This window comes from Gadus macrocephalus, chromosome 20 (assembly GCF_031168955.1).
Source record: "Gadus macrocephalus chromosome 20, ASM3116895v1".
NCBI lineage: Eukaryota > Metazoa > Chordata > Actinopteri > Gadiformes > Gadidae > Gadus > Gadus macrocephalus.
The window spans coordinates 18,463,599-18,482,020 of NC_082401.1; the positions used below are offsets into that span (position 1 = coordinate 18,463,599).

Here is an 18,422-nt window from a genome sequence, read left to right on the forward strand (position 1 = left end):
AGCAATCATTTGTGCATCTTGAAGGAGAAGCATGATACAGAAGTGTGATACGTGTGCGCTTTATTTCTCAGAAAACTTGCAATAGATAAAACCACAAGAAGGAAGACAACCTTGTATGTACCTGCTTTGATGATGTGGTAACATTTCGAAAACATCACTCATGCCAACATGCATGGCTGCAATGAATTCTAGATTTGTATGGAAATGTTTTATTTGCATCTGTCGTGACACAAGATCAAAATACATTCTCCGGATTTAAATCTTTTCGGTGAAGGTGAAGTGTACTTCAAATCATAGAATGTGTGAAAATGATGATGGATCAGAAGAAGTGGAAACATGAGACGGTCGTTCTTGTGTGCTGCCTTGTGTTTACCCCTCTCCGTTTTATTCCAGGGCACCTATTTGCTGATGCCGAACATACAATCCGAGTTATTTCTCTTACGACAGCCTCGGTCCCCGATTCAACATGTTGAAATCTGCCTTAAACAGCAGCCAAGGAAACGACCTGATGCCAACAGTGCAGGGCACACAGAAGAAACTAGAGCTACAGATTCTCACCGACGGCCCGGTGTGTCAGGGGGGCTGTGAGGTAGGAGGTCGTTGTGCTCTATCTAAATCTGTACCCTTCCTACCGTACATCAAGTCCCCTTCGTCCCAGCTTCAGCTTAATTATTCCCAGAGCCAGGAAGGTGAAGAGGTGCAGCTACAGCCTGGCTCGTCTATGGGCATTGAGCGTCAACTCCTGGGACAAGAACATTTCACTTCAAATGGGTCGGTCACCCTTAATGCGCCTATAACGCAGAGCGCTGACAACCTTTGTATTAAGCATTAAAGCGTCCGTGCATGGGTCACATTCAAGTGTGAGGGCAAACTAACCATGGGTCCGAAAAGGTTTTGACTGATGAATATGATCATATTTAGCCAATGTGTCATTGTTAAATAATGTCAGTTTTAACTTGAATTTGTCTGCATTATTCGATTAAACCTATCCATGCTTCCCATTTTCTTCCTTATTTGAAATATCTTCTGATCATTATTCAGGCCAGAAACACTAGAGCAGAAGAAAGATCAAGAAAGAGTTCAAAGTCATCCTCTTTACCTAAGCCAGCTGCTACAGACCAGAAGAATACATGAAGTAAATTTCTGGTTTTCTGGAGGGCGCTGGTATTTGCATTCAGTTTGCCGCGGTTTGCCAGTGTTTTTAATGAATCATAAAATAAATATGTAAACGTAGAAGGCCTGATGGTTAATGTTTATACATTAAATCAAGAACCAGTAGGCCTGACGCCATAAGATTTGCATGCAAATAGGAGACAAAAAATAACGAAGACAAACATGCCTTGTGTGATGCGTGTGAGCAATGTTAACTCGGCTGAGGAACACGACCGTACAAGCCGATTGTGCAACAGGGTCATAGCTTATCAATTCTATGAATACCGGAAATTCCACTTCTTTCTTCAAAGTGCTGGGTTTCTAATATGCAAAATAAATCATGCTTCTTTGACACCTCAGATGATGTTCAAGTGAACCCCAATGGGAGGTTGGTGTGACTCAAAAGGACTAGACCAGATTTTACACTAGGCCATCTGGCCGTGGCCGTTTTCACACCTAACCGTGCTCAAATCTGCCAGTGTGAGTGTGGCCAGTCTGGCCAGGCCAGGCCAATTTGGCCACTTGGGAGAGGTGTGCTGCTACGGTACGGGCCGCTACGGTACAGATGCTAATGAGCCGACACACGCACGGCTACGCAACCTGAGCTGGATGACGTATAGTCCATGATGCGACGACCATGGACATAATAAAGGCGACGAGCCTTCTTTCCCATTAAACGGTAAACATATATCCAAATAAGCAACAGACTCAGCAAAATGTATTCACTGTATTCTCTGTGTTGTTGCCCATTGTTGTTAAAACTCTGACCGGCGGAAGACTTTATTATGGTCCATGCAGCGGACGCTTGGTGATGACGTGTTACTTACGACGTGATGACGTATGTACAAGAGCCTACCGTGGCCAGGCCACAGTTGCGACGGCCAACGGCCACGGCCAGATTGCCTAGTGTGAGTGCAGGCCAGAGAACAATGGGGCCAGTTTAGCACGGTTAGGTGTGAAAACAGCCAACGGCCATGGCCAGATGGCCTAGTGTGAGTGCACCCTAGAGATGAATCTGCAGCATGAAGCATTTAGATCTCTGGCACTGCGGCTTTCGACAGGAAATAAGAAGATAAAGTAAAAAAAAATGTGTCACATTCGTCTCAAAATAGAAACAAGTCTGTTCCATGGTAGTATCAAAACAATAATAAGAAAATGTAACAGACCTTCAATAAGACATTCATTTGCAGAGCTGGATATTCTTTCTACCAGACGGATTCCCGAAGTCAGAAGCAGCATTAGGTCATTTCAAGTCATCGCAGAGTGTTTAACTACTACAGATACGGCCCATAACAGCCAATGCTTTGTGAGCATAACCAGGCCAAGAGGTTGAGACGGATACAAAACAACGATACAAAAGAGGCAGCAACAAAAAAACAGAAAAAATCAGAAAGAACACGGAATAGGAAGTCATTTCGGCGCTATCATCCCGATCAAAGATGAAGTTACAGACAAGGAAAACAGTCTGGCGTACGGTACACAGAACATTGCCGCCTCTCTTCTTACTTAATGGACCCCCGGCTAGAGTTCCTCGCCGTTGCGGGTCTCCGGGGGCTATGGGGTGCTTACCGCCACGGATATATCGGTGTCTACGGTTACACCGAGCACGTCTGACCTCACACAGCACGAGTCCCGGTGTTGTGATCAGTGCTGCGATGAGACGTGGACCAGCTATGGAGAACATGGAGAACACGTTGAGCATAGCAGGGGCCGTGCCTTTACACGTCACGGGGGCCTCGAGTATGTACATGTTCCCGGTGTGGAGTAGGACTGCTTCGTTCACCGTGTTCGCAGTGTGTTAAAGGACCACACCGGTCTGGGTGATTACCCCGTCAAACCATCAATCACTCTGTCGTGCTGATCTGCGGTAGAGCATTTAGTGTGAGCGCACTGACACCTCCGACTTAAACAAGGGAAATGTAGCACCTTTCAGGACAAAGAACTGGGAACCGCCATGTAAGAAACTTTACCAACATGCCGTGACAAATCTCTTTATGAAAATACGGAAGGGCAAATGCTGTGTCACTTACGTTGGTGCCGATGTAAACATGCAGGGTGGGTTCAGTAACCGTAAAAACTGAGACAAAAATAGAACTAAAAAGCAGAAACGGAAATGAGCAACGAAAAGGGGATAGAATAAGAAGCAGGAGTGGTAAAAGAAGAAAAAGAGCAAGGCAGCGAAAGCAAACGAGAAGGTCGGCAACGAGAGATGAGGGGAGCGAGCCGGAGCGCGAGTGAGAGAGGCAGAAGAGCGAGAGCTATAGAGACGGAGAAGCAGGAGCAGTTATTCATCTTTGATAGATGGAGGGGAACAGCGTCACCTTTATTGTCATCCCAGCAGGGGCCCGGCTTCCAGGGGCTAAACACTTCCTCTGGGCAGCCGCTGGCAGGCTGCAGTGCATGCAGGCGCTCAGACACAATGTCATAACCAAAGCCTTCTCCACATTCCCCTCCATTGCCCACTGCCCGTCTCCCTTTTCCACATCGCAGTGACCTACATCCCACTCCGTCACGGGCGGACATGTTGGCTGGTGCAGAAACTACCACCACTAAACGCGTGTGTGTGTGTGTGTGTGTGTGTGTGTGTGTGTGTGTGTGTGTGTGTGTGTGTGTGTGTGTGTGTGTGTGTGTGTGTGTGTGTGTGTGTGTGTGTGCGCACACGCACGCACGCACCGGCTCGTGAGCGCGTGTACATGCACACGTGCGTGCGTTTGCGTGCATGTACGTGCGGTTGTGCACTCGATAGCGGGAAAGAAAGGTCCCGTGTACCTCTGCGGGGGCGAGTGGGCGAGATGTGGAGTGAGTCGACCACCAGCCGTCCCCGCGCCGCTGGCACCTAGCATGCGAAGCCGAGATCACACCACAGGCCAGACAGGCCTGCCATGGCTCATTCCAGCCAGCTAACCATCTGCCAATCAAACAGGACGGCAGCACGCTGATGGAGCCGCGGCTGCCCGCCCGTATATGTTCGCCGTCCCGGTCCCAACAAGCGGATGTTCCACTTGATTGTAGCACGGGACAGACATTAAGGGGCGGTTAATGAAAGATGGCCTTCAGAGAGGGAGAGCAGAATGGAAGATAGGGCTTAGGAATTTTAAAACAAGTGTTTTAAAAATGAAACACTTGTATACTTGAATAGTTGGGGGGGGGGGGGGGGTTGTACACCCAGCGCATGCTGCACTTGTAAAAGCTGGCTTTCAAAGGGTTCCCGAGCGTGCTTGTTTTCACAGTACATTGGAAATCTTTATCTTATTACAAAGTGTTCACAGTGTTGTTGTTCTGTTCCATTTGAGTCAGAGAGAGAGAGAGAGAGAGAGAGAGAGAGAGAGGGGGAGGGAGAGAGAGACAGGTTTTTTTGGAGGGGTTTGAGTCACAGAGCCAGCCGAAGAAAGCCAGCGTGAGAAAACGAGCGTGAGAGAGCGAGCCGGCGAGCGAGAGAGAGACGTTTGTCGTGCTCTCACTTTAGCCACCGGCGACAGCAAATCACCCAAACTCTGGGCAAAGACAGACCGACAGACAGACAGACAGACAGACAGACAGACGGACGGACGTGCGGACAGACAGACAGACAAAAAGACTTAGATCTGGGCTCGACCATGGGCTAGTGGTGGGGCTGAAGACCACTACTACTCATGAACAGCAACCCTGAACGTATCCACATAAGCTACTTGGAGGAGCTGGAAATGCTAACGTCTGAAGGGCTAATCCCTATGTTCCCAAGGTCCTATGTTCCCCGGGTGCAAAGGGTTAGGGTCGGGTTTAGTGTTATGGTTAGGGTTAGGGTGAGGGTTATCCCTAAACCTAACCATAACCAATCGGAGGACAGCCATTCTAACCAATCATAGGCGAATCAGAGGCGAAAAAGGCGGTACTTGCCCCTACCATCCTACGAAAAAAAAATTCCCCGGTCACATACAAAGCAGGGAACATAGGACATAGGTCTCACACACACACACACACACACACAGCTGCTGGGGTTTGATTTCCGACCTTTCCCCCGACCGCGAGGCAAGCTAAATCTCATCAATCTGCTGGTTCCAGGTTGGTGAACACACCCAAATCTCTCAGCCAGGTGCCAGGGAGAGGAAGTCTGTCACACACACACACACACACACACACACACACACACACACACACACACACACACACACACACACACACACACACACACACACACACACACACACGCGCGCTCCTGTCGCCTTCCATCTGCTCGACACGACTCTCCGCCCTGATCCAGCGCCTTCATCAGCGACAGCCGTGCCCAGCGCTGCGGGGCGCACATCGTGCACGGCACGGAGTAGGCAAGCGCACAACACGAGTGCACGTGCTCCCAGGGACTGTTCATTCACACGCACCGCACTGCGTCCCAGTAAATAGACAGACCGACTGCCCTTTGGCCACAATACAGCAGCGTGTGCCTGGATAGACAGACCCAAGCTGATTTGAGACTAAATTTAGTGTGCACACACTTGGGCTGCTCGACTGTGGAAAAAAATCACAATCGCGATTATTTTGTTCATTATTGAAAACACGATTATTCAAACGATTGTTTTTGAGATTGAAAACATGATGCATTTATCAGCATGTTTCTCCCGAAAAACACTTTGTAATTGAGAACTTAGAAATTTCGCCTTAAAGAAATACACTAAATGGTCAAAAATAAAATGATCAAATCTGAAATGATGTAGAGATATGTATTCTGACGCACAGGCCACAGTCAGAGCACAGGTTGAGAAGAAGCGAGACTACAGCCTCCCCCACGCATTTACACCTTGAAGAGAGACAACAGCCCGCCCGACGCCATCAACACTGTGTCCTCCCCCATCGCCGATGCTGGCTTGGCGAGGAACGGCCACCCCCCTCCTCTGCATTCCCCCATCGACGATGACCTCCAGCCTCATCTCTCCCATAGCCACAACAACATCTCCAGCCCCAATGTCTCCTCCCTTTGCGATTTTCCAGCCGAATTTAAAGGTCCCATGACATGCTATTTGATGTATTCTTTAATGTAGGTATTAGTGGGCAACTAACACAGTATTCAAAGACGTTCCCGAAATTCAGCCGTGGTGCAGAGTTACAGCCACTCCGAGCCAGTCGCACATTGAGCTTCCCCCAAATGCGCTGTTTTGGTGTCTGTAGCTATAATGCAAATGAGGAGGAGCGAGGCGGGTCAAGGAGGAGGGTGGGGTTGTGGCCCTGAGCAGCTTGCAGCCACGGTACCATGCGCTCTGTTTACAGTGGATGTATCGCAATGGCGAGGCGCACACAGCCTTTAGCCGTGTTCTGTAAATATTCTAGAACACACGGGAGTCCTGGAGCTCTATATCTAAATATTATCATATAGCCTACATAGATATCTATATCATATAATATATATTATCACAGCCAAAAGGTGTGTGAGCCGATATTATGAATCTCAAACGACCGTGTTGGGTTCTCCGACGTTCCTGGTTCTTCAACGTCCACATCAATGTGAAGTAGACTGAATCGCGACAAGGAGGAGAAAGGGATCGTTGCCGGGCAGCGCTTAGGCACCTCCGCCTCCGGCGGTGGTCCCTCCGCGGGGCTCAAGCTGGAGACATTCGCCGCCAACAATCCCTTTCTCCTCCATGTCGTGGTTCATGTTCTTGAGGGAGTCAAAGCCAACGTTCCTTCCCCCCAATTCATTCTCAACCTTGGCTGAGATAGTCTTGTTGTAGAAATACCAGAGACGAGAGTCCGACGTGTTATGCGCCATAACACCAAAAGCAGAACGGTTATCCAAATAACAAGGAAGTGTACAACACTTGCGTAACAGTAGCCACTGGGGGAGTTTTAGCCACTGGGGGACCATAGGCAGGCTAGGGGAACTCATATTTATGTTAGAAAACCTCATAAAGGGAGATTTTCATGTCATGGGACCTTTAAGAAACTGGAATATGTTGGCATCAAACTTGCATCTGTGTCAATGATAGCATCGCCAGGTCATGGCCACAGGCTGATAACACCCAAGAGGATGGCGCCCCAGTCCCCCACCTGTACTGATAGTAGTCCTGAGTATTACTGAGACAAAAAAGGGTTCAGCCGTAGACACAGTATAAAGGAAGTTTCACATAATCTGCTGAACCCAAGGTTGCCTACGTCAAAGCAGGGCAACTTTCGCATTCATGCTGTAACCACTAAGAGAGTAAACAAAGGGAAACTTAGACACACTGCTAACCTCACAAATCTCATATCTATTGCCTCCAAACCAAAAACAACCATAAAGCCTATCAACAACACCATCAGGATGGCTCTACTTAATGTGAGGTCTCTTAATAACAAATCATTTTTAGTTAATGATTTTATTACCACTTCTAAACTGGATTTTATGTTTTTAACTGAAACATGGCTGGAACAAATTAACAGTGCAACCGTTCTGATAGAGACAGCTCCTCCCAACTATAACTTTTTTGATGCATGTAGATCTGGAAAAAGAGGTGGAGGGGTTGCTGCTATATTTAAAAATGTATTTCAGGGGAAACGGATGTTATTTGGTGATTTTCCATCGTTCGAATACCTTAGTGCTGTATTGAAATGCTCCCCCAGAGTTCTCCTATTAATTATTTAAAGGCCACCCACATATTCTGCAAATTTTTTCGATGACTTCACTGAATTATTGTCTAGCATCTCCACAGAATTTGACTGTCTAGTTATAACTGGTGACTTCAATTTTCATACTGATGATTTGAATGACAAGTGTGCAAAAAAACTTTTTACCATTTTGGACACATTTGAACTGTCTCAACATGTGAAAGAGGCTACTCATTGAAAGGGGCACACTCTAGACCTGGTTATCACAAAGGGCCTCAATGTTTCTGATCTCTTGAGACTGATCCTTCCTTGTCTGACCTTTTTTGTGTTTTCTTTAACATATCTTTTATTCCCGACATACAGAAAAAAAAAAAACACTGTCAAAAAACGGTACATCAATGAAGATTCTAATGTACTTTTTATAAAGGCCATCTCCTTGCTACCACCTCTAAACCCATGCTCTGCTGATGATCTTGTAGAAAACTTTAATTTGAAAATTTTGAAAGTCATAGATGTCATTGCACCTTATAAGGTTAAAACGATTTCTGGAAAGCAAAAGGCACCCTGGAGAAAAGCTGCTTCTGTAACAGCACAGAAAAAAGAATGCAGGAAGGTTGAACGCATCTGGTGTAAAACAAAACTTTATATTCACCATGATATCTATAAAGAGAGCCTCCGTGCCTACAATTTAGACTTAAAAAATGCTAGAGAAACATTTTTCTCCAATATCATTAAAACCAACACTAATAATGCAAAAACCCTATTTGCAACTGTTGACAGACTGACCAACCCCCCAACACAAATTCCACCTGATCTCCATTCCACGCAGAAATGCAATGAGTTTGCAGCTTTTTATACTGATAAAATTGAAAGTATCAGACGCGCCATCAATATCGCCACTTCAAACAAAAATGTTGGACTACCACCCTGTTCAGGCAAAAGTAACGTGGCAAGGATGGCATGCTTTAATGTTATAGACTCTCAAAATCTTGTGGAAACTGTGACACAACTAAAGCCATCCACCTGTTGCCTTGATACTATACCTACCAACCTCTTTAAGAATGTTTTCGACTGCCTAGCAGTAGACATATTGCAGATAGTTAACAACTCTCTCCAGTCAGGCAATTTCCCAAAAGCTTTGAAAACTGCAGTTATTAAACCCCTTTTAAAAAAGCGGAGCCTAGATGCCTCTATTATTAACAACTACAGACCAATATCAAATCTACCCTTCATAAGTAAAATCATTGAGAAAGTTGTCCTCCAGCAACTTAATCACTTCCTGGCATCAACTGGTTGCTATGACACCTTCCAATCAGGATTTCGACCCTTGCACAGCACTGAGACCGCCCTTATTAAAGTTGTAAACGACATCCGTCTTAACACAGACTCTGGCAAAACCTCAATACTAATGCTACTTGACCTCAGTGCTGCATTCCACACTGTAGACCATACATTACTTCTGGACAGGTTAGAAAACTGGGTGGGGCTTTCAGGCACCGTCTTAAATTGGTTCAGGTCCTACCTACAAAATAGGAACTACTTTGTTTCCATTGGCGACTTTATATCAGAATCAACCAACGTGACATGTGGAGTCCTACAAGGTTCGATCTTAGGACCCTCTTTATTCAACATCTACATGCTCCCACTAGGGCAAATCATGCAAAATAACAATATTGACCATTGAATATTTGTATCGTGGACCTACGGACTTCAGTGGGGGTTTCATTCCGTCGGCACACGGCGTCTTCTCAACAATAATCAATATTATCTTCCTCCCACTCAGGGTGAAAATGGTAGGTCTTAACTCGTTTCCCCTCAGCCATGCCAACGTTTAGGACTGCGTAACTGCTGTTGACGGCGTTCAACTACTGTTGACAGCGCATGCGCTACCGCGCGTATATGTCCCGCGCAATTTATTTTAATTTTAATTTAATTTATTTATTTTTTTTCTTCACCACTCGCGGTCGACTTGGGATCTATCGGCGGTCTACTGGTAGATCGCGATCAACTGGTTGGGCACCCCTGGCTTAAAGTAACCCAACACCTTCACTCTCTGTCCCTGAAAACCTCAATCAAAGCCAGAATTCTAGGGGTTATCATGGATTCAGATTTACATTTCGACAGTCACATCAAATCAGTTACAAAATCAGCATATTATCACCCTTAAAAATGTAGCAAGACTTAGAGGGCTCATGTCCACCGAAGACTTACAAAAACTTGTACATGCCTTTATCACTAGTAAGCTTGATTACTGCAATGGTCTCCTTACAGGTCTCCCAAAACAAACTCTGAGGAAGCTTCAGCCAGTTCAGAATGCTGCTGCTAGAGTTCTAACAAAGACCAAAAAATTTGATCATATTACACCAATTCTGAAATCGTTACATTGGCTTCCTGTAGGTCAGAGAATTGATTTTAAAATCATGTTGCTAACCTATAAATCCCTACATGGTTTAGGCCCAAAATATTTAAGTGATATGCTTCCACTACATCAGCCTTCTAGACCAGCGGTCCCCAACCCCCGGTCTCTGCGGACCGGTACCGGTCCGTGGGTCATTTGGTACCGGTCCGCAGAGACCGGTACCATTTTTTTTTATTCATGCCAAATGCATGCACACTTAATAAACTCAATTTACTTCGCAATACTGTCACTCTTTTACATGCCATAAGTCTATATGCAGTTGTTAGATTGCATATAACATGTTTGCATTTTTGGCAACCTCTGCGCAACATAACCCAACTATATGCGCAACATAACCCAGCTATATAAATAAAGTTGCCTTGCCTATTCAGCTGCACTTTCTATAAAACATTTAATAAAAAAATTATAATAATAAAAACGAAAGCTTGATTGTATTCGATTTTTGGATCGTTTTACGCTAAAATCTAACTAGCGATCAAATTTCGATCAATCGCCCAGGCCTAGCCACACACACACACACACACACACAAACCCACTCATAGCTCCATGTGCGCACACATACACACACAAACACCTGGGACTGAAGCTGATTTGAGGCTAAATTTTGTGTACACACACATACACACAAACACACTCATAGATCCATCCATGCACACACACACGCGTGCACACATGCACACAACTGGGCAATACATTAAGAGTACCAATTGAGCCTTTCGGTGCCACCATCAGAGCAGCATGTGAAGGGTGCGTGTGCCCTGTAATTATGAGAGCAGCGGACATGTTTTCCAGAACAGACCAGACGTCTACGGAAGAGAGAGAGAGACCCGAAGAGAGAGAGAGGAGTTAAATATAGGACGTGTAATTAGGGAAATGTCGTTTGCATACTTCGCTCATCATACAAAGCGATCCAACCAAATCTCTAGGAAGGAAGATTGTTTGTTTGCATACTGTTGCATAATGTTTTCCTACTCGTGCGAAACAACCAATCCCCAGAAATGAAGATTAGAGGCAAGCAGGAAACATCCCTTTATCTGTCAATCAACACTACTTCCATGGTTTCCTGGGAGAATGCACACACACACAAACACACACACAAACACACACACACTAATTACTAGATTTATAAGGAACCACCAGATCATCGTCAGCGGCTGACACGCCACTGGTATTCACCATCTTGCTTATCCTTCAGAAGCACGGCTGACAATAACTGTGGATTATGATATGCCCAAGACGTAGTGTAAATCTACATCAAGTCTTCCGCTGCAGAAGGAGGGGGCTGGGGTATTGGTTATTAGCCCCCCAATGCAGCACAAACACACACACACACACACACACACACACACACAGACACACACACACACACACACACACACACACAGACGCACAAAAACACAAGCGAGACTTGAAATGTAATCAAAAGTGTAATGCGAAACATACATTGCCCGGGCTCCTACTTTAATAGCAGTGTGTCTACGGAGACAGCCAACTACTGTCGTTTGGAGAGCAAGGGTAGGAGGCTGGAGAGCGAGGGAGCGAGACAGGGAGAGAGAGAGGGGAAAGTTAGAAAGCTCTTAGCAGCCGGCTACTGTTGAATCACTCCGACCTTCCGAGCAGACACTCCTCTGTAAATCACCCAGGGGTAGTGGTCCTTAATGACAGTATGCACCCCCCCCCCCCCCTCCCCTACCCCCGCCACCACCCCGTCGAACTCAGGCCACCCCTACCCCCGTCCCGGGCCCATGAGCCACCAGCTGAGAGAAAGTGGCCCCCGAAGTCCGCGACGAAGGACTCAGGCGGTGGCCACTGTGTGCGTCTCCTTGACGATGATGTGACAAGGACGGTGGAGATGATGAAAGGGTGATGCCGTCCGCAAGAGAGGGAGGGGTGGGGGGGGGGTTCTTCAAAAGGAATGATTTACACGTTGAACTGTTCCTCCAGGCCCCCCCCACCCCACCCCGAGAGAGGGGTCCCTTTTATTTGTTCCCGTTTCCTTCTCTTTCATTTCCTGAGTAGATTTCAGCACGTGTTAATAGCTGTTAATTGCCGCCAGTTAAAACCCCAATCACATTTATTTTGTGATGAGGGGCTTATAAACGCCCGGATTGATCCGTTTACCAAAGTGTGGAACACAAGTGAAATTTGTCCAACCCTCAGTCTTGAAGGGAGGTGAAAAAACACGCAGACCACAGAGCCAGGATCAACCCATTTGTGGTCATCTACTCGAACACAAACACACGCACGCACATTCACCTAAAGATATATAAAGACGAATAGATAGTGTTTTTTGGAAGGAAAACAATCTCACCCTGGTTAAAGTTAACCGTGGGAGTGTCCTACGGTCGACCGGACGCTGTCCTGGCACTCAACCCCCTGATCTTATCTGTGTGAACGCCGCTGATACCTCAACCCGATCCCAGATTAGACCCCCGACCGGAGACACGCAGTGCACCTGGGAAAACAAACACCTCACCGAGCAACAGACCAAAGAAAATAAACCTTCGATGATCAAGGGGCACAGCCCACTAAATCAACCCAGCAGCCGCATCCCTCACTCGGCCGTGCACGAGGTGATCACCACCCCCCCCCCCCCACCACCACCACCACCACCACCACCACCACCACCACCACCACCACCACCACCACCTCCACCAGCCCTCCAGACCCGGCTGAAACATGGCCATGTGTTTCTCATGGAGGGGCTCGGACCCATGTCGCGCCCCCCGGCCCCTGGGCGCCGGAGCCGGGGCCACAGCTGGCTGGCCTCTGAGCCCAGCACCTTTTGTCCCTCTCTCCCTCACCGCGCGTTGAATGAGCGAGGCCAGCCGGTTCGTCTGGTCACCCTGGCTCCGGATTACGGCGCGAGTCCGATAAATAGGGAACGGCCAACGCGCGTGTGTGCGAAAAGGCGCAGCGGCCCGGAAACGTGATCATTACATGCGCAGAGATAATGATTTTCCAGGTTCCGACAAAGTGCAGGAATGAAAGGAATACGTGGAGACGTGCAAGGCATAGACGACGGCCGGACACGACGAACCAAAGACCGGCCCCTCCCGTGCACACAGAGAGCCACTCTCCTCTCCAACACCACACCTGTAAGCGCTTAACCAGGAAGTTGGCTGCCACCTCTTAGCCAATAAAACGCCCAGCTTTAGAGACACGGCGGTGCCAGCCTAAGTGTGATGGTAATTAGCTATTTGGGGTGATGTAAAGGGTCATTAAAGCAATAATGCAGATGTTTGGTGAGAACCACATAGCCCTCTTGTGGCTAAGGATCTCTAAGCGTTGGGTGAGGTGTGATTGAGAGTGAGTGAGTGAGTGAGTGAGTGAGTGAGTGAGTGAGTGAGTGAGTGAGTGAGTGAGTGAGTGAGTGTGTCTTAAATGTTCCTGTTACTATTACACAGGTCCATTACTATAGCTTCACTTTGTGTATGAAGTGTATGCAGCAAAACATAGTATGAGTTTACTACTACAACTCCTAGTATATCATTACAATACTGTGGTTCAAAATCACAGCTCATGACACTATTGTTTTCTAAATTTGCAAGTCAAAATAATCTTCCCTCATTCAAAAACGGATAATATTTTTTTTTATTGTTATGACCTCTACCTCTGCAAGCTGGAATTCAAGGCTGGTGATTGTTTTTTTCGAGTAAATGATAGGCTACCACAAAGAAGTGTGATTGTAGAAGTGTACTCAATTTGAAACCATCCACCCTGCCTAGATCACCACTTTGAGAAATTCTGAACGAAGATCACCCTTTGCTCCAGCATTGATCAATCTCAGAAACCGTTTGATCTATGTGGATTATCTCAAAATTTGCCTTATAATAAAGAGCCATCACGCACCCCTAGTGGCACCTCCTAAAAACCACTCAGCTCTTTCCACCTGGTTTTAAAGTAGGCAGTGGGGGTTCGTGTCTGAGAACTTGCTCTGAACAACTGAATGGAATAGGGGGGAAATACGCACTCTGCCTGGCATGCATACAGCTACAGTCGAAAGGAAGACCCGTCTTTGTGTTAAGACAATAACGATCACTTGAAATGCATATTTTGTACCCTAGGCTTTATAAAGCGTATCTATTGCATGGCATTTTTGATAATGCGAAATAGATTTATGTTGCATTGCATGTTTTGAGAACGAGAGGCTTTACCCCTAATATACCTAATAAACCGTGGCTTAATGTTGATACAGTAGAAGACTGCGAAATTTGCGACCGAATTGGGCAAGCAATTTGGAAGATAATTGGCACACTCCGTTACGGAGATGAACGCAATAAATAAATAAATAAATAAATCCCGTTACAGTAAATACATCTGAATCAGCAAACAATCAGTCATTGTGCATATTATTCTAAACGTTATCGTTCAAAAGGCCAACGCTGCCTGTGTCCTGTCTTCGGCACGGGGGCTCGGTCGGTCGGCACAAAGCGCTCTGAAGCGAGATGCAGCGTCTGGCAGGAAAATCCTGCAGAAAGAGAACAAAGCCTTACCTCAACGATGTGTCCGTCTTCATTGCATGGCGTTTAGCACTCAATCCTCGTTCAGTTCGCCTTGTTGCACAGCGATTGTGCACGCCACAAACGCTTTCGTTTGGCAATTCTGTGCAAGAGAGCCACCGTTAGTGTACAGCGCCCCGGCCGTGTTGTATCACATTGTGGCTAGCATTTCCTTCGAACTGGGAGAAATGGGCGGAGCAAGGGTCGTTTTTTTTGTTGCCAATCGAGCTGACTTCTCATCGCTGGTTGACAGTACAGTATTTGAAACCCTATATCATCATTATGAATCCGTCAAAAATATTACATATATATACAGTCTATGCATAATCTAAATCATAACTCTAAATAATTAAACTCATAACTTAATAGTGTTTCAGTTTTGAAGGAAGAATAAGAAAAAATGTAAACAATGTATGTGTGTGTGTGTGTGTGTGTGTGTGTGTGTGTGTGTGTGTGTGTGTGTGCGCGCGTGTGTGTGTGTGTGTGTGTGTGTGTGTGTGTGTGTGTGTGTGTGTGTGTGTGTGTGTGTGTGTGTGTGTGTGTGTGTGTGTGTGTGCGTGCGTGCGTGCGCGCGCGCGTGCGTGCGCGCGTGTGTGTGTGTGTGTGTGTGTGTGAGAGAGAGAAATTAACTACTGGTAAAACCAACATATTAGAGGACACACACACACACACACACTCGTGGTTCAGTTCGGGCAAGTCAAGAGTATTTGATGATGTCGTGACGATTCACGCTCACTCGCAGCATTCCCGTGTGGGGGAATGGGGAGGTGGAGGTGACGGGGATGGGGGGGGGGGGGGGGTAGTGTGCGTTGGATCCTCAGCCTTCAGTGACCGTCACCACGTTATGACTCATGTACTATTAAAGCTCCCAGGGTGTTCCGCATAGCTCCCCCTCCTTGTCAGCGCCCCCTAAACCCCTCCCCCCCCCCCTACCATCCCCGGGGGGGGGGGGGGGGGGGGCATTTTGGGGGGGGGGGGGAGGGGGGGGTCTTTTGACGGACACCTCCATATGCAGGTGCGAGTCCCTTCACGTGCCCCGCTGCATAGAGCTGCCGCGGACCGACACCAGCTCCTCATACGGCCGCTTGCTGGCCTTTGTTCAAGGTTTGGATTACGGTGGGATTCTAAACGCTACCTGTGTGCCTTGAGGGTGAGGGTGAGGGTGAGTGTGTGTGTGTGTGTGTGTGTGTGTGTGTGTGTGTGTGTGTGTGTGTGTGTGTGTGTGTGAGTGTGAGTGTGAGTGCGTGTGCGTGTGCGTGTGCGTGTGTGTGTGAGTGTGAGTGTGTGCGTGCGTGCGTGCGTGTGTGTGTGTGTGTGTGTGTGTGTGTGTGTGTGTGTGCCTGTTTCTGAGTGTGAGTGTGAGTGTGAGTGTGAGTGTGAGTGGGATTGTGCGAGTGCGTGAGGGCTTGCGGCTGTTTGTTTGTGCGTGCGTGTGTGTGTCCTTGAGAAGTCCATGTGAAAGGCTCCCCGACTTCTGCATCTCTACACCATCCTACCGTGGTTCTTCTATTGGTCGGTGGGATCCTACTCCGCCTCACCAGTCACCTCTCTCCCGGGGGAAGCCTTTCGGCTAATCCCGTCTTACTGTGAGTTGTGCAGAGATATTGCAGCTGAACTGTAGCCTCGGGTTCCAGACTTCCCCAAGGTCATCAGGTTTCCACTGACAGCCTCTGGAAAACACTGCGTCAGATCGCTATTCACTTGACCTTTTGCTTGAAATACCTTTGACGGTATTTTACCTTCTGAGGTCGATAGTCCCTCCCTCGGCGTGCCTCTACGTATTATCAAACCCCCGTGGCTCACCGATGTTCTGCATCAGTCTCACCCGTTTTTTGCCCCGTGGAGCAGCACACAGTGCGATGGAGACAGGTTTGGTTTGCGGACATGGTGGTCGACAGGCACCACAAATGCGATGCCAACATCTGTCTGGTGGCTCTGACAGTGTCCCGGTGTGCTGTTCCTCACTGCCTTAATTACGGCCATTAAAAAGCTGTGAGTGTGTGACGGTCTCCATAGTGATTGGGTCCCTTGTGCGATTGGGTCCCAGGCCTTGGGCGGCATCGGTCATCTCTCCGCCATCTGGTTGCAAATCACCTACTGATCAGAATCATTATGCCAGCTGCTGGCGTAATGTCCTGATCGCGGTACACGCAGTCCCCGAACAGAGAACTGAACATTGATCGCCTCTGCTCTGCGTTGCCTGATCGAGCACCGGGAGAGATGGAAGTTCATCTGCAGGTGATAGCTCTTTTGGCAAATGTCGTTGACTGTGTCACATTTTTTCTGCCCCTGAAATGACGTGGCACACACTTTCACCTCCCACACGTCCTAATCAGTTTCTACTCTCACTATGGGTACTGCTAATGGATCACATGGTTGGGTTCACAGAGAGCCGGAAGCTTTTTTTTAACCCAACAGGCAAATGAAGCAGAGCAGAGCTGAATGTGACTGATAATCCTGTCCTTGAGCCCTTTAGCAGGATGGTCCTAGAGTTGAGTATTGAATGAGTAAGCATTTTTAAACAAAAGTCCGAGTTTTTTCATAACTTTTTTATTTTTTCACAATCGACTACCAGAACAATGTAGTCCAATTTAGTAAGTTAGGTTATTTAATTCTAATAATATATCTGTAAGTCAGATTAGTTAATGTTACTTATATTTCTAATCATTAGAGGAGATGTTCTTGATGACCCTATCGGGTGACAACTCACACAATGTTGACATGCCAACATTGAAGTTTCAACTGACACTAAACAGAGACAATATTTGCACTACTCAACTGTAGACTAAAGTGTTTTCCTATGTTCTCATCAACTCAGAACATTTGATATCAGCAACTGACGCAACCAAGCACTCCACTCTCCCTCTCTCTCTCTCCGTTCTCGTCGGCCAGGATCTCCCATGCTGCTTCCTTGCATTGCATCTTTGTCCCACAGATGGCATTTTCACACCATCAATGAGGCCTTCTGGGTGTCCCCCCCCCCCCCTCCCCCCCCCAAATGTCTCTTTACACTTGACCTGTTACTGATATTCAATGGCAAACAGACACACACGCACACACACACACTCATACATTAACGCAAGTGCACACATTACACATGCATATACAAGCACACACACATATAAATACACACACACACACACATACAAACATGTGCATTCACACACACTCGCAATGTGCACGCGAGATCACACATGCTCACAATCCCCCCCCCCCCCCCCCCCCACACACACACACACACACAGACACACGCACACACCCCACACACTCATTATTGTGGATGGCTAACGATGTGGGATTGCTAAGAGTATCTCTGCAGTGCATTAGAAATTCCCTTTCTCTATAAAACAACTTTTTTTTGCATGCGTTTGATGTGCTTTTTTGTTTTTTATTAGAGGCCAATTTCTTTCAAAAGACACTCTCTCCCTCTCTCTCTCTCTCTCTCTCTCTCTCTCTCTCTCTCTCGCTGTTCTGAGCTCTCTCTCTCTCTCTCTCTCTCACTCGTCCTCTCTCTCTTCTCTCTCTCGTCTCTCTCTCTCTCTCTCTCATCTCTCTCTCTCTCATCTCTCGTCTCTCTCTCTCTCTCGCTGTTCTGACTCTCTCTCTCTCTCTCTCTCTCTCCTCTCTCCTCTCTCTCTCTCTCTCTCTCGCTCGCTCTCCTCTCTCTCTCTCTCTCTCTCTCCCTCTTCTCCCTCCTCGCCCTCCCCACTCTCTCCGCCAGACTGCTCATCTTTTCTAGTCACTTTGACCCTGGAAGCCTGCTTGTTGTCTGTCTACTAATGGCATGTGGACTG

At 47.3% G+C, this 18,422-nt stretch overlaps 1 protein-coding gene across 2 annotated transcripts in view; it reads right to left on the reverse strand.

The window, feature by feature from the left end:
- Positions 1–14,861, reverse strand: part of st6gal2a (ST6 beta-galactosamide alpha-2,6-sialyltranferase 2a) — a 40,021-nt gene extending 25,160 nt beyond the window's left edge. The window contains exon 1 of one of the 2 annotated variants that reach the window (XM_060039538.1): positions 14,623–14,861. The gene's annotated coding sequence lies outside the window, so the exon portion shown is untranslated. The remainder of the gene's footprint in view (positions 1–14,622) is intronic. The other variant, XM_060039537.1, reaches the window with a different exon arrangement.
- Positions 14,862–18,422: the final 3,561 nt, after the last annotated feature.